Source organism: Giraffa tippelskirchi, chromosome 3, assembly GCF_054371585.1.
Source record: "Giraffa tippelskirchi isolate mGirTip1 chromosome 3, T2T-mGirTip1v1.2.pri, whole genome shotgun sequence".
NCBI lineage: Eukaryota > Metazoa > Chordata > Mammalia > Artiodactyla > Giraffidae > Giraffa > Giraffa tippelskirchi.
Window position 1 is genome coordinate 43,022,205 of NC_137277.1, and position 16,562 is coordinate 43,038,766.

Consider the following 16,562-nt stretch of genomic DNA (forward strand, 5'->3'; position numbering starts at 1 on the left):
ATAACAGAAGGAAGTAAAAATCCTTTATTTAAAGACTTTGTTGTTAATATTCTTCTACACACATACACACACGCAGAGGACTCAGTTGATAAAACATTCTGGTCAATGAATCCTTAATTAATGACCATTTGCAGTGAGAATTCTCAGCCCCAAAGCTTTAAAGTTTCAGAGGAATGACTCTCCCAGAGAAGGATTTCTGGCCCAAGTCCAGTTCAGTGGGTGTGACCACTTTGTCAGGAGCCTCCCATAGCCCCTAACCCCCACTTGTTCATATCCCCTGCCTCTTTTTTTTTTTAATTTCCCCTGCCTCTTGATGGCTGTGGGTCTTCTGGGCCTGCTCCATTCGTAAAATGGGAATATTTAGAGGTCTCAACGAGATAATATTGTTTTTCTGCCTTTCTTTTAATTGGAGTATAATTGCTCTATAATATTGTGTCGGTTTCTGCTGTACAACAAAGTGAATGAGCTATATGTATACACATATCCCCTGCCTCTTGAGCCTCCCTTTCACCTAACCATCTAGGTCATCCCACCCATCTAGGTCATCACAGAGCCCCCTGTGCTATACAACAGCTTCCCACTAGCTATCTATTTTGCACATGGTAGTGTGATAATATTGTTAAGTGTTTAATATAGTGACTGATCCCACTGTTGGTTTGCAAACTGGCCCCTGTAAATGCAGGGCAAGGAAAGACCCAATAAAGAATCAGCCACTCCAGATGGGTCGGTGACAGGTTTAAAATCACCGGAACTTACACACCAGGCTTGTTTTGGGTGACTGTAAGAGGAGTAGATCTCCACACCCACCAGCCAGCATCTTTAAAATTTATGTAGAGGCCTTATCTGGGCACAGTCATATATACTAACCAAATGGTCTCAAAACATCTATCTTAAGGCTGTGTCCTTGGGGAACCTTCTAGAACAGGGAGAGGGAAGCTGCTAGAAAGGCCAGTTGGATGCATATTCCAGGCAAAAGGGAGAGTGTGAGGAGCTTCTGATTGTCCTGGTCTAGCTTGAAGGTCAACTGGAGGTCCTGTCCTCTCAATAATCCCCTCCTCCTCTCTTACTTCCTTTTCCTCCTCTTTGAGAATAAGAACACTAATTACATGGAGGTTGAAAAGAGTAGGTAATGGATTGAAGACTGATGGGATCTGGAGAAGAAATGCTGGCACTCAAGCCTGGAGAGGATAAGAGGTCTTGTGATCAAGGAAGCCTGGGGAAATGAAGTATGTGTGCTGAGAAGGAAGTTCCTGGTAGAAGGGGATGTGATGTGTTGACAGGCTAATGCTTCAACACTGTGTACTTTTCTCCTCCGTGGAAAGAACCACAGAACCAAGAGGGCTGGTCTCTGGGAGGTTTGCTGAGGCTGTGGTCTGACACTTGCAAGATCTAGGAGAGTCCTGGGGTCATGAACTTCTTTTCGATAGAAATGACTTAGAACTGGCTTGCTAGAGGTAATTGATCTTGTGCATACCTTTATAAGGCCTGTCATTACATAAATCCACCCACTGAAAAGAACCTTTTCTCTTGACAATTCTTTGTTTGAAAAATATGCTTGGGTTCACTTTCAACATGTAAGGTGAGGTTTCTGTCTGCAGGTTGGGGACCTTGTCAGAGACTGGTGAGTACAGTCATACTAGGGCATGGCCACCAGGAAGCAAGTGAGAGAGCTTGGGACAGGTCTAGAAAGAAAGTCCTCTAGGAGCAGGATGCAAGGAGAAAAGGAAGATGCAGGCAGCTAAGGCTCCCAGTGGCCAGGAAGCTGAGAACCTCCCAGGCCACAGAGGTTGAAATTAGTCTTACTGCCGGAGCCTGGTCCCTGGTGTTACCCTCAGGGTGGTGGCCACTGAGCCTGTGTACACTCCTTAAGTCCTAGCCTGTCCCTCGGTGGGGTCTGCTCTGAACAGACTAGAGCCCTAGAGCCACACTGGCTGTCTGGCTGCTCTCAGGATCACGCGCTCCGGTGCTGTGCTATTCGAAAGAGAGCCTTGGGTAGACCCTGCTGGAACTGGACCGAAGATAACCCTTTGCAAACCGCACTGAATCTTCTCCATCCAGCTTCCTTTATCTCCAGAATCTATCCAGGTTGTAGCTGGGTTGAGGTCAATGTGTTCTCCCAACTGGCCATCTACTCACCTTCTGGTAAGAGCATATTTCTCTGCATGCCCCACTGTGCGCAGCCTTGGGAGAAGCAAGATTCCTCTCCAGATTAAAAGGTGTGCATGTGATGTGACCCACCAGCCCAGCCAACCTCTCTGTTTCCTGGGGACCAGAACCTTGAGAGGGATGGGACAGGGTTACAGCTGCTTTCTCCTGACAGCAATGTCCAATAAAGTGTGTCTGATTGTTCCTGCTGCCTGGATTCCCAGAATGGTCCCATTTCCTGTCCTAATTGTGACCTGTTGTTCACCATTGTTTGTATCCTGAGAGTTATCCTTCCAAGGTCTTTAAACAGATCCTTAAAAAGAAAAAATTATTTATTTGGCTGTGTCGGATCTCAGCTGCAGCATGCAGCGTCTTTGTTTCATCATGCAGGATCTTTTGTTGAGGTGCACAGACTCTCTAGTTGTGGTACATGGGCTCAGTTGCCCCATGGCATGTGGGATCTTAATTCCCTGACCAGGGATCAAACCCACGTTCCCTCCATTGCAAGGTGGATTCTTAGCCCCTGGACCACCAGAGAAATCCTAAACAAATCCTTTTTAAAAAGCCAGAATTTGTTTCTTCTCCTTGCAACTAGAGAGTGCAAAGTGACACAAATGGGCTGAATCTCACAAGATGACATCACATGTAAGGGCTACTTGTATGGACCTGACCATGAATCCCAAACCAACTGCACATGGGCCAGATGGTGGACCCAGGAGCAGAGTTTGAGGCAGAAACTTGGGGATTCCTGGAACAATACAGTAGGAGCCAGCAAGGCAGTGAGAGTGCCCTTCCCATGTGCGTGTGTACATGTATGCTAAGCCGCTTCAGTCATGTCTGACTCTATGCAACGCTATGGACTGTAGCCTGCTAGGCTCCTCTGTCCATGGGATTCTCCAGGCAAGAATACTGGAGTGGATTGCCATGACTTCCTCCAGGGGATCTTCCCAATCCAGGGATTGAACCCGAGTCTCTTATGTCTCCTGCATTGGCAGGCGGGTTCTTTACCACTCCCACCCCCACCTGCAATTATGGTTTAATTAAGGGGACCAGGGGACGCTCCTGCACCATCCTGCAAAGTAATCTGTTCCTCCAAGACAGGTCACTATGGGGAGGAATGTGGAATTGCCACCGAAGGAGGAATTATTGAAGGAGCAGAGGTGTTCAGCCTGGAGCCGAAAAGGCATGCTATCTTAAAACATCACCTAATCCATCATCTGAGATTTATTCCTGGCATGTCAGACACTGCTAGATAAGGAAAGACACTACTACTCTTTTGAGGGGAGCACAGCTCTGTGGCCGTGCCTGCTTCAGATGGGAAGTGGGCTTCTTGGAGGAGGGAGTATCTAAGGTGACTCTAGAAGGATGTGCTAGTTCAGTTCTGTTTAGTCACTCAATTGTGTCCGACTCTTTGTGACCCCATGGACTGCAGCATGCCAGGCTTGCTGCCCTTCACTATCTCCTGGAGTTTACTCAAACTCATGTCCATTGAGTCACTGATGCCACGCAACCGTCTCATCCTCTGTCACACCCTTCTCCTCTTGCCTTCAATCTTGCCTAGCATCAGAGTCTTTTCCAATGTGAAGGATGTATAAGAAGTTATTCCAGGAAATAAGCAGGGAGGGAGTGGTGGGTATGGGAGAGAGACTTTCTAGGCGAGGGCAGTAGCAGATGCCAGGGCACTATGGGAAATGGGCAGAGAGTCTTGTGTGTAGTGGGGGCTGAGTATGAAGGAGCTGGCACCAGATCAGAAAGAGCCTCTGATGTCAGGCCAAGGGAACTCTTGAAGGTTTTTAAGTAGGGAAGTGACCCAGTAAGATTTTTCAAAGGTTACTATGGAAAAAGTTTTGGAAGCAGATGAAGACTAGAGTATATAAGACAAATTAGGAGTTAGCTGGAATAGTCCGAGGAGAGATGGGGCCTGGGCTGGTCAGGGAAGAAATCACTGGGGTGGCTCACTGGGGCTGCAGAACAAGGGAGAGGAGAGGAAAAGAAGAGGTCCTGGGAGGCCTCGTTTGCCAGGCAACATGTTTAGTGGTGAGAGTGGCAGCCGGTCTGAGAGCCGTCCAGGCCCAGCAGCAAATCTTGGGCAGCCAAATGCCACCTTGTCAGGATGGCCAGACGGCATCTGGTTTTCAGAGGCTGACATGCAGTAACCAAGACCATACAGGACTGCCTCATGGTTCCAAATAGCTACATGTTAACTCCTCGTAGGGAATCAAACTTCAGAAAATCTAAAGAAATCCTCAGAGAGGGACCAGAGTAGGTGTACCTGTCAACAGACGCTTCCACCCCATTCATCAAGGGCCCTGGAGGTGAAAGGGTCATCAGGGGTCACCAAGCGAGATGGAGACTGAAGGCTTGTGTATGTGTAGACTGTAAGGTTATTTATGAAGACTCTGAGCAACTTACTGACAAGAACTATTGTCCAACGAGGTCTCCATGTTGCCTATGAAGTGAAGGCTTACGTCTACCCAGTTCAATGCCTCTCACCCTCGAGTGGATGAATTACCAGATTTCAATAAGAACCTACTATATAGCACAGGGAATTGTAGTCAATACTTTGTAATGACCTATATGGGGAAAGAATCTAAAAGAGTAGATTCTTTTTAAGATTTTTTAAGATTGGAACCAATCTTTAAAAAGAGTGGATATATGTATATGTATAACTGATTCAGTTTGCTGTACACCTGACATTAACCCAACATTGTAAAGCAAGTATATTCCAATAGAAACTAATTTTTAAAAAATTTATCAAATTTCATCTTTCCCTTTGATCTCCATTTCCTGGATGTCTCCCTCATCCTATCTTGGGCCATTCTTTTTTTTTTTTCTAATGGGAATGTTTTTTATTTACTTATTTGGTTGTTTTTAATCTTTTGGCCACACTGCACAGCATGTGGGACCTTAGTTCTCCAACCAGGGATTGAACCCATGGCTCCTGTATTGGCAGTACAGAGACTGTACCACCAGGCAACTCCCTGGGCCACTCTTCATATGACACATTTTTCCACTTCAAGAAGTGCCTTATTTCTTACATACTGCATAAGTTAAGGATACAAAAGTACATAAATAGATTTACATGTGATATGGTAGAGTCCATTCGCAGAGCTCATGAATGCTATAAAATTCCTATTTATTATCTAAACATTTATGAGATTTTTTACAACACAGTATTATTCCATTTATACATGATTTTTTTTTTTTTTTTGAGAAACATTAAACATTGTTTTTGCGACAAGTCAATGACACGAAGGGAGAAGGAAATGGCAACCCACTCCAGTACTCTTGCCTGGAAAATCCCATGGACAGAGGAGCCTGGTAGGCTACAGTCCATCGGGTCGTGAAGAGTTGGACACAACTGCACGACTTCACTTCCACTTTTCACTTTCATGCCTTGGAGAAGGAAATGGCAACCCACTCCAGTGTTCTTGCCTGGAGAATCTCAGGGACAGTGGGAGCCTGGTGGGCTGCTGTCTATGGGGTTGCACAGAGTCAGACACGACTGAAGCCACTTAGCAGCAGCAGCAATGACATGAAGAGAAAAAAAAAAAAACAGACAAGGGGGAAGGTAGGGAACAGAGGGATTGTTCCAAACAAAAGAGATTTAAAAGCCGTAATGTGCCCTTAAAATGCATTGTGTGGTCTTGTTTGGGGTCTGATTCAAGTACATCAGTAATAAAAAGACATCTTTTGGAAGTAGTTATTGAATACCCAGCATTGGATCATATCAAAGAATTGTTATATTTTAAAGTATGAAATAACATTGGACTTATGTGAGAAAATGTCTATATATTTTAGAAGTGTAAAATAGAGGGTGAAAGGACAGAACAACATAATGTCTGGAATTTGTTTTTAAATACTTCAGCCAAGGAAAAAGAGTGGCTGAATCTGTGGCAGGATTTTGATAATTGTTGAATCTAAGCAATGAGTCTATGGGGGGTTCATTGTTCTACTCTATTTTGTGTGATTTGAACACATTCATAATCATAAATAAGTTAAGATGAATTAACCTATATCAGCAACGAAAATTAAGTTCCTAAGCTAATTTCTTATCACCCCATTTTCATTTTCTCATCCTACTGAGGAGACAGGGGAAATTCATTTAAGCTTGGGAATGAAGGCTTGCTGATGCTGATTTTTCAACAGGGACTTTATAGAAGATTGAGTAGCAGATTGTGATGTGAATGGGTTTTAGTGAACTTCCTTGAAAATTTTCAAGAGGAAATTGAACACTCACTTCTTTGTTTGAGAAAGGCTTCTAATGAGCCGGCTGTCCGCAAACAGATCTACAGACCCAGGAGGCGGCAGAGGGCAGGAGTGAGCAGACTAGCCCTGGATGCAGGCAAATAGGGTTGCAGTGATGTCTTTGACTCAGTTACACAGGACTTCTGTGTAACCCCTAAATGCCTCAATCTTCCCTTTTATGTGTGTGCATAGTCGCTCAGTCATGTCTGACTCTTTGCAACCCCATGGACTCTAGCCCACGAGGCCCCTCTGTTCATGGAATTTTCCAGGCAAGAATACTGGAGTGTATCTCCTCTAGGGGATCTTCCCAACTCAGGGATTGAACCCAAGTCTCTTGAATCACCTGCACTGGCAGGCAGATTCTGTACCTCTGCGCCACCTGGGAAGCACTCAGTCTTCCCCTCTGTAGAGGAGAACAATAATAACCACTTTGTAAGGTTTTATTAGGATTAGTTGAGATACTCCTGTGCTTGTCACATGGTGAATGTTCATTAACCATTAACTACTAATATTACTCTTGCATTTGGGTCACTGTAATATGACTTTTGCACTTTCCTAAAAAAAAAAAAAGCACATCACAAAGACTGGGGGAAACCCCACTATCCAGAAGCTGGCTAACTGCTTATGTCAATTTTTACAGGTTCTCTATTATTTATGGGGAACACCCAGGAGCTCTCTGCAACACTGCCATCTTTCCAGAAGCTGTTTTAGGATCCACAGAGGAGGGACATCTTTGCACTCACAATGAACAGACTTAGTTTATATATGGAAAGTGGTTCAGGTCTGCACTTTGAAAACAGAGGAAATAGAGATAAAGAAAAGAAAATATGTACTTAAAAAAAAGATTCAAATGTACATTTTCAAAACAAGAGGAATTGTAGTGCACAGGCAAAGTTTTTATCTGAAAGGAGATTCAGATATACATCAAAAAGAAAGGAGGGTGTCATGGTATTGGCCTAAGGAATTAGAATTCCTGCAAGAACCCTATGTTGGTATTCATCATCTGCATTCCAGTTCATACCAGCGATCCTAAGGTGATTTATACTGTGCTCCAGGTAGATGTTTTGATTCTAATCCATCTTTTTAAAGGCATTCTATTTCTTCATGGTCTTTCCAGGCAGTGCTAGTGGTAAAGAACCCACCTGCCAATGCAGGAGACGCAGGTTGGACCCCTGGGTCGGGAAGATCCCCTGGAGAAGGGAGGGGCAACTCTAGTATTCTTGTCTGGAGAATCCCACGGAGAGAGGAGCCTGGCAGGCTACAGTCCATGGGATTGCATAGAGTTGGACACAGCTGAGTAACTAACACTGACTATTTCTTCATGTTTTATTTTATTTTAATTTCTTCATGCTTTAGACACACCCCTGGATACATAGTCTCATCAATCCACAAGGGTTCTTTTTTTCTTCCAGTTTTATTGAGATATAATTGCCATCATATCTCAGAGGGTGAGATAGTTGGATGGCATCATAGACTCAATGGACATGAGTCTGAGCGAGCTCCGGGGGTTGGTGATGGACAGAGAAGCCTGCAGTCCATGGAGTTGCAAAGAGTTGGACATGACTGAGTGACTGAACTGAACTGAACTGCCATACAGCACTGTATAAGCCTAAAGTGCCCAGCATAGTGATTTGATTTACATACATCATGAAGCTTTTGCCTCAGTAAGTTTACTGAACATCTGTCATCTCATATAGAGACAAAATTTAAAAAATAGAAAAAAATTTTTCCTTGTGATGAGAACTCTTTGGATTTACTCTCAAAAACTTTCATGTATAACATACAGCAGTATTCATTATATTGATCATGTTGTACATTACATCACTGGCACTTATCTGCTTTATAAATTGAAGTTTGTACCTTTTGGTTGCCTTCGTCCAATTTCCCATACCCCCCATCTCCCACCTTTGGGAACCACAAATCTAATCGCTTTTTCTTACCAGGTTTTTTTTTTTTGGCTGTGCTGGGTCTTCGTTGCTATGCAGGCTACTCTCTCATTGCGGTGCATGGGCTTCTCATTGCTGTGGCTTCTCTTGTTGCCGAGCTCGGGCTCTAGGGTGCACGGGCTTCAGGAGTTGTGGCACACGGGCTCAGTAATTTCAGTTCCTATGTTCTAGAGCACAGGCTCAGTAGCTGTGGCACACAGGCTTAGCTACTCCGTGGCATGTGGAATCTTCCTCTACCAGGGATTGAACCCATGTCCTTTGCATTGGCAGGCAGATTCTTTGCCACTGAGCCACTAGGGAAGCCCTGGTTGTTTGTTCTTGAAATATAATTGACGTATAACACTATGTTGGTTTCTACTACACAACATAGTGACTCCATATTTCTATACAGTTTAATATGATCACCATGGTAAGTCTAGTTACCATGTGTTACCATACAAACCTATTATATAGGTATTGACTATATTCTCTACACTTTACCTTTTATACCCATGACACATTTATTTTGCAACTACAAGTTTGTATCTCTTAATTTCCTCACTTATTTCCTCCTTCCTTGACCCCCTCTTCCCTCTGGGAACCCCTCTCTGTTCTCTGTATCTGTAATTCTATTTCTGTTCTGTTATGTTTGGTCATTTTGTTTTGGTTTTTAGATTCCTCATATAAGTGATAGCATATGGTATTTTTCTTTCTCTGCCTGACTTACTTTACTTAGTATGATCATCCCTAGGTCCATCCATGTTGTTGCAAATGGTATTACTTCGTTTTATTTTTAACAACTGATTATCAGTTTATTAAGAAAGACGATTTAAGCATTGGCAATGGTGACTTCCATCCTGACTCCTGGCTCAGTACCAATGGATGTGATCTGCTTGACAGTCTGAGAAGGACAGTGCAGGTCAACGAATCACTTGTAAATCCTCACCTGGAATCTATCCTATGTCTTAGAACCTTCACCACAAGGAGTTTTCCTTGTAGTTATTCTCAGAGTCTTGCTAGGCAGCCAAACAGGTCCCTTCACTCTGAGATTCTTTTCCTGCGCATTGGTGATCAGATCAGCACATATTGGTGAGGGTAATCCTAGTTTGCTGAATGGTCACCTCTGACTCTGACGGAGATTTGCCAGTGTCTTTAAAAGCCATGACTGTGGAGAGGCTTCCTGACCAAATTGTTCCTTGGTGAGAGCAAACACGGGTGAGTCAGGAGCAGGAGCTGGCGGCCTGGGGCTCCGCTGCAGCAGTGCCGGGTTTTCCCCGAAGAGACTTTATTCTTTTTTGTGGCTGAGTAATATTTCAGTGTGTGTGTGTCTGAATAATCTTAGATATGCAGATGATACCACTCTCATGGCAGAAGGTGCGAAGGAACTAAAGAACCTCTTGATGAGGGTGAAAGAGGAGAGTGAAAAAGCTGGCTTAAAATTCAACATTCAAAAAACTAAGATCAGCTAAAAAAAAAAAACAACTAAGATCATGGCAATGGGTCTCATCCCTTCACGGCAAATAGAAGGGGAACAGAACTTGCATTCTCTTAATCTCGTCTCAGCTGGTCAGCCTAATCTTGATGAGCTTCTCTAGTCCCTGGAATCTTGCCTGGTGGTTTCTTGGCTGATCCTCTCCTGATTAGCAACTTTGGAACTCATGGAGGGAAGGTCATGGAGGCTGGAGTCAGGACTTAGTGAAGCTCAGGTTCTTGATGTCTCATCACAGAGAATTCAGTGAGAGACAAAGTGATAGGTAAGAAGTGGACTTATTTAGAAACACTCCATAGGCAGAATGTGGGCCATCTCAGAAGGCAAGAGTAGCAGCATTTCTAATTAGCGTTTTTTGTTTTTGTTCTTCAGATAAATACTCAAGAGTGGAATGGCTGGATTGTATGGTAGTTTTATTTTTAATTTAATGAGGAAACTCTATACTGTTTTTCATAGTGGTTATACCAATTTACGTTCCCATCAACGGTGTACAAGGGTTCCCTTTTCCCCATGCCCTCACTAACACTTTTATTTGTTGTCTTTTGGTAATAGTCATCCTGACAGGTGAGAGGTGATAGCTCACTGTGGTTCTGACTTGAATTTCCTTGGTGATTAGTGATGCTGAGCATCTTTTTCATGTGCCTTCTGGCCATCTGTATGTCTACTGTGGGAATATAGCTTTTCAGAGATTCTGCCCATTTTGCAATTGGATTGTTCATTTTTTTGATGTAGAGTTGCATGAGCCACAAGCCTTCTTTAAATTTGTCCTTTTCCTTCACTGCTGAACACCTGTCGCTCACTCTCAGGGCAACGAGTACTTGCCTGTGGCCCAAACCCATTGCTTTCAGGGGCCTGGTGACATTCCATCTTTTATCTGACCCCACAATGGGGTCAGCTCAGTTTTTTCCCTTTTCCCATTCAGTCTTATAAAATTAGGGCACCCCATGAAGGCCCAGGGTGCAGTGGCTGCAAACGGCAGCCTCCCTGATAGTGTATGCAGCCTGTTGTCTGTACAGGTTGCCCTACGGGACCTTGGAGACAGACCTTTCCAGTGGACATTTATTACTGGCATGCTGTCCCCAGCCCCAGGCCCCAGACAGGTATACATGGCACCTTTTCAAAGCCCCAGGGCACAGCAGCCAGGGTCCACATTGGCCAATCATAATGTCCGTCCGCATCAAGGTGCAGAACAAGGAGCGTATGATTGAGGCCCTCTGCAGGGCCAAGTTCAAGTTCCCTGGCCGCCAGAAGATCCACCATCTCCAAGAAGTGAGGATTTATTAAGTTTAATGTGGATGAATTTGAAAACATGGTGGCAGAAAAGTGGCTCATCCAAAATGGCTATAGGGTCAAATACATCCCTAATCGTGATCCTCTGGATAAATAGAAGGCCCTGCAGTATTCTTGCCTGGAGAATCCCAGGGATGGGGGAGCCTGGTGGGCTGCCGTCTATGGGGTCACAGAGAGTCGGACACGACTAAAGTGACTTAGCAGCAGCAGCAGCACTCATGAGAGCCTTGATGCTGTCCCCTCCTTACACATACCCACCAATAAATCCTACTTTCCTGTCCAAAAAAGGGGGGGAGGTGCAAATGTCAATTAAATGACAAAAAAAAATTGCATAGAGGACTTCCCTGGTGGTCCAGTGGTTAAGAATCTGCCTGCCAGTGCAGGGGACATGGGTTCAGTCCCTGGTCTGGAGAGATTTCACATGCTGCAGAGCAACTAGAGCCTGTGCGCCACAGCTACTGCAACCTCTGCTCTAGCGCCTGTGTTCTGCAACAAGAGAAGCCACCACAGTGAAACCTGACCACTGCAACTAGGTAGTAGGCTCTGCTCGCCACAACTAGAGAAAGTCCACGTGCAGCAACAAAGACTCAGCACATCCAAAAAAGTAAAAAATAAATAAATAAATAAAATTTACAAATGGAGAAGGCTAGTGAGACAGCCTGAAGTGTGGGTTTGGCAGGGCTGCACAAGTGCCCCAGCCTAGCCTCTGAGAGTAGACCTAGGAGCGCTGGAGTGTAAGTATGAGAGCGTCAGCGCTCACACCTTGGAGGGCACTGGCTGCCTCGACAGGATACGCTGTGGGGGCCGGGAGAGTGTGTCTGCTGCTGTCAACACCGAGGCGGCCAGGGTTAGCTGGGGTTGCAGCTTTTGCTTTCTCTCTCCCCCTGACTGGGTTTCAGCCTCAGATATGCTTCTCTGAGATTACACCGGTCTCTGATATCAGCCCTGCCTGTCCCTGAGCTTCAGTCCCACCTCTGAAAGAGGAGCTAGTCTCACCCCAGATGTGTTGCATCATGCTTGCTACATTCTCTAGGGGTGAGCTTATCAAGGGCCACCTTTGCCTCATTTCCTGGTATTAAATGCCTCGCCGATCCATCCTTAACCCATTATGATCTGATTTCTAGCCTTTCCTGCCCTTGCCTCACTGGCTGAAACTTCTGGGGTGCCCAGCGCTGACACCCAATTGCCTTGATCTCTCTTTAATATCCCACGTGTCACCCATGTTGCCTGCAAATTCTTCTCTCTTGGCTTCCTCAGCACTCATCTTCTTCTCCTCTTCCTCCCTCTCTGCCCACTCCTTCTTCCTCTGTCCATTGGAACTGGTTGTGCTCCTCACAGCCTCCTGCCCAGGCTCCTTGTCACTTGTCTTCTCAGGAGGGTCTGTACTCCCCCCCACCGACTCTATCAGAGGATGACTCCGGCCCCTCTCTTCCTCATGAGCTCTGTGTGCAGCTGCCCATCGGAGCCCCCCTCCACGGGGATGTCACACAGATATTTCGAACCCAGTAAGATCAAAATTGAACTCCTCAGGGGCATCATCTGGCCCCTGCCAACCTCTCTGGCCTCACACTCTCTCCCCGTTGCTGTAAGGTGTAGCAATACCAGATTATGGTGGCCTTGCGTGCGTGCACGAGGTCGCTTCTGTCGTGTCCAACTCTTTGGGACCCTGTGGACTGATACCCACCAGGTTTCCCTGTCCATGGGATTCTCCAGGCATGAATACTGGAGTGGGTTACCATGCCCTTCTCCAGGGGATCTCTCCGACCCACGGATCATACCTGTATCTCTTACATCTACCTGATTGGTAGGTGGGTTCTTCACCACTAGCGCCACCTGGGAAGCCCAGTGGGCTTACAGCTAATGAACCTATTTCCAGGGCAGGAATTGAGATACAGACGTAGAGGACAGACATGTGGACACAGGGCAGTGGAGGGGAGGGGAGGAAGGACAAGCTGGGAGATTAGGATTTACATATGTACATTGTTGTTGTGTAGTCGCTAAGTCATGTCCAACTCTTTTATGACCCCATGGACTGTAGCCTGCCAGGTTCCTCTGTCCATGGGATTTCCAGGCAAGAAATACTGGAGTGGGTTGCCATTTCCTTCTCCAGGGGATATTCCCGACCCAGGGATCGAACCTGCGTCTCCTGAATTGGAGGCTAATTCTTTCACCTCTGAGCCACCAGGGAAGTCCATATATACACTACCATGTATGAAATAGACAGCTAGTGAGAAGCTGCTGCTCAGCACAGGGAGCCAGCTTGGTACTCGGTGATGACCTAGAGAGGTGGAGTAGGAGGGAAGTCCAAGAGGGAGGGGATATATATATACAAAGGCCTGAAACACGTTGTTTCAGAACACGATAACATGATTCAGAACAGAAACTAATACAATGTTGTGAAGCAACTATAGAGTATTTTAAAAAAAGTATAGGAGGAAACAATGCTTTTCAGACCCTTGTTACGGCCACGTGGCATAGCATCACAGTGATTCCATCTGCTTTATGTTCAGAAAGCATCAGTACAGGCTCTGTAGAAACTCTGGGATACTTTGGAATCCTGTTTCCACACAATGACAGAGCCCAGTAAAAGGGCTGCAAGCTTGCGGGCCTACAAGGCCAGGTGTTTTTTATGTGAGTGAAAGTGATGGTGGGGGAGTGGTGAACGGGAGAACACAAGCCCTGCCTCAAAACAGAGGACAGTCCCATTCTAGCTTCAGCCAGGTAATGCTGCTGCTAAGTCGCTTCAGTCGTGTCCGACTCTGTGCAGCCCCGTAGATGGCAGCCCACCAGGCTGCCCTGTCCCTGGGATTCTCCAGGCAATAACACTGGAGTGGGCTGCCATTTCCTTCTCCAATGCATGAAAGTGAAAAGTGAAAGTGAAGTCACTCAGTCGTGTCCGACTCTTAGTGACCCCATGGACTGCAGCCTACCAGGCTCCTCTGTCCATGGGATTTTCCAGGCAAGAGTACTGGAGTGGGGTGCCATTGCCTTCTCCGCAGCCAGGTAATAGGCTTATGTAAATGTTGTCACAATTTTGAGTTTCCTTTCTTTTTTAAAATTTTGTGTTTTTTCATTTTTATATTTAATTTAAAAATTAAAATTTTGTTTTTATTTTTGTCTGAGCTGGGTCTTCATTGCTACATGTGGGCAACTAGTTGCAGTGAGCTAGTTGCAGTGCGTGGGCTTCTCACTGCGGTGGCTCCTTTTGTTGTGGAGTACGGGCTCTAGAGCACCTGGGTTCAGTAATTGAGGCTCGCAGGCTTCACTAGTTGTGGCACATGGCTTCGTTGCCCCGTGGCATGTGGATCTTCCTGGACCAGGGTTAGAACCCGTGTCCCCTACATTGGCAGGCAGATTCTTAACCACTGGACCACCAGGGAAGTCCCTGAGTTTTTTAGAAAATCTAGAAATCTGGATTTTCATGTGAAAGTTAGTTGGAAACTTATTCAAAATTTACAAGATACTGTGTGAGCCAACTAGTTTTTTAAAAACATTGTGCCACTCAAACAAAACACACATATGGGCCATATCCAGCCCACAGCCCATATCCATGAACTTCTCTTGTAGCTCAGTTGGTAAAGAATCTGCCTGCAATGCAGGAGACCTGGGTTTGTTTCCTGGGTTGGGAAGATTCCCTGGAGAAGGAAATGGCAACCCACTCCAGTATTCTTGCCTGGAGAATCCCATGGACAGAGGAGCCTGGCAGGCTACAGTCCATGGGGTCACAAGAGTCAGACACAACTTAGCGACTAAACAACCACGAACCACCACAGAGACAGTGAAAACTGGAGCCTTTGGAGTCAAACCGATACTAATTCAAACACTGACTCTGCTACTCTGTGTGTCTTTGGGCAAATCATATTAACCTCTCCAATGTCCTCATCTGTAGAAAAAGGATAACAGTAGTTCTCTCACAGAGTTGTCATGAGGATAAGAGAAGGTATTTTGTTCTGTTTTGTTTTCCTGGCAGTGTCTTGCAGCCTGTGGGATCTTCGTTCCCCAATCAGGGATCAAACCCACACCATGGCACTGAAAACATGGAGTCCTAACCACTGGACCACCAGGGAATTGCCAAGACAGGTTTTTAAATTTTATTTTTCTCTTTATTTTTTAAAATTAATTTTTATTGGAATATAGTTGCTTTATCATGTTGTGTTAGTTTCTACTGTGCAGTAAAGTGAATCAGTTTTCCATACACGTTTGGGTGTGTTTAGTCGCTCAGTCATGTCCTGCACCTCAGTCCATGGGATTCTCCGGCAAGAATACTGGAGTGGGTTGCCACGCCCCCCTCCAGAGGATCTTCCCAACCCAGGGATGGAACCCGAGTCTCCTATGTCTCCTGCAATGCAGGTGGATTCGTTACCTGCTGAGCCATCGGGGAAGCCCTCACATATACATATATCCCCTTTTTGGATTTCTTTCCCATTTAGGTCATCACAGAGCACTGAGTAGGGTTCCTTGAACTATACCATAGGTTCTGAATAGTTAACTATTTCATGCATGGTATCAATACTGTATATATGTCATTCCCAACCTCCCAGTTCATCCCACCCTCCCTCTTTCCCCACCTTAGTGTCCATACGTTTGTTCTCCACATCTGTGTCTATTTCTGTTTTGCAAATAAGATCATCTATACCACCTCTTTAGATTCCACATATATGCATTAATATCCGACATTTGTTTTTATCTTTCTGACTCCCTTCACTCTGAATGACAGTGTCTAGGTCCATCCACGTCTCTACAAACAAGACAAATTTTTATAGCATATTTTAAACATTTACATTGAAAGAATGAAAACATTTTAAGACACACAACATGATGCTATTTAACTGTGCTATCCACGGACCTGCCTTTCCCAGGGCACAGAAAACCCTTCTCTATTTCTTCTCTGTTTGCCTGATGACGTCGTTTCATCATCTCATGCTTCAAAATTCAGCTCCTCTGCTGTGACTTCCTCGTGAAGACACTCTGAACTGATTTATGTAGCTGCATACTTCTATTATTGTGATTTAGAATGGGTGGTGCTGTCTGAGAGAATGCCCTGAGAAAGAGGATTGTGTAAACACTTGTCTGTCACCCCAGCACCTGGCAGTGAGCCTGGCGAGCAGTAGATGCTAAGTCAATGGATGGAGGGATGGAAGGATGAGAAGGGTTCTGTCAAGGACAAAGTGTTTAAAATGAGACCAACCGGGGAGCTCCCTGGTTGCCTAGTGGTTAGGATTCTGGGCTTTCACTGCCGTGGCCTGGGTTCAATCCCTGGTTGGGGAACTGGAATCCTACAAGCGGTTGTAAGGAAGCTCCCCTGTGGAGCTTTGCACTTCCCTGGATCCTGGCCAGCATTCTGCTGTAAGGCTCAGGTAGTGCTTTCAGATGGAACAGCCTCACTTCTTTCTGGTAAAATCCCTCCCTGTCTTCAAGCTCGGTTTAAGAGCGACCACTATCTGTGGCATCTGGACACAGTCACA

At 45.4% G+C, this 16,562-nt stretch overlaps 2 pseudogenes; one reads left to right on the plus strand and one right to left on the minus strand.

Annotated features, from left to right (window-relative positions):
• Positions 1-9,147: 9,147 nt before the first annotated feature.
• On the minus strand, positions 9,148-9,481 carry LOC145540718 (small ribosomal subunit protein uS10 pseudogene; annotated as a pseudogene).
• Positions 9,482-10,742: 1,261 nt separating this feature from the next.
• LOC145543958 (small nucleolar RNA SNORA70) lies at positions 10,743-10,851 on the plus strand (annotated as a pseudogene).
• The last annotated feature ends 5,711 nt before the right edge of the window (positions 10,852-16,562 follow it).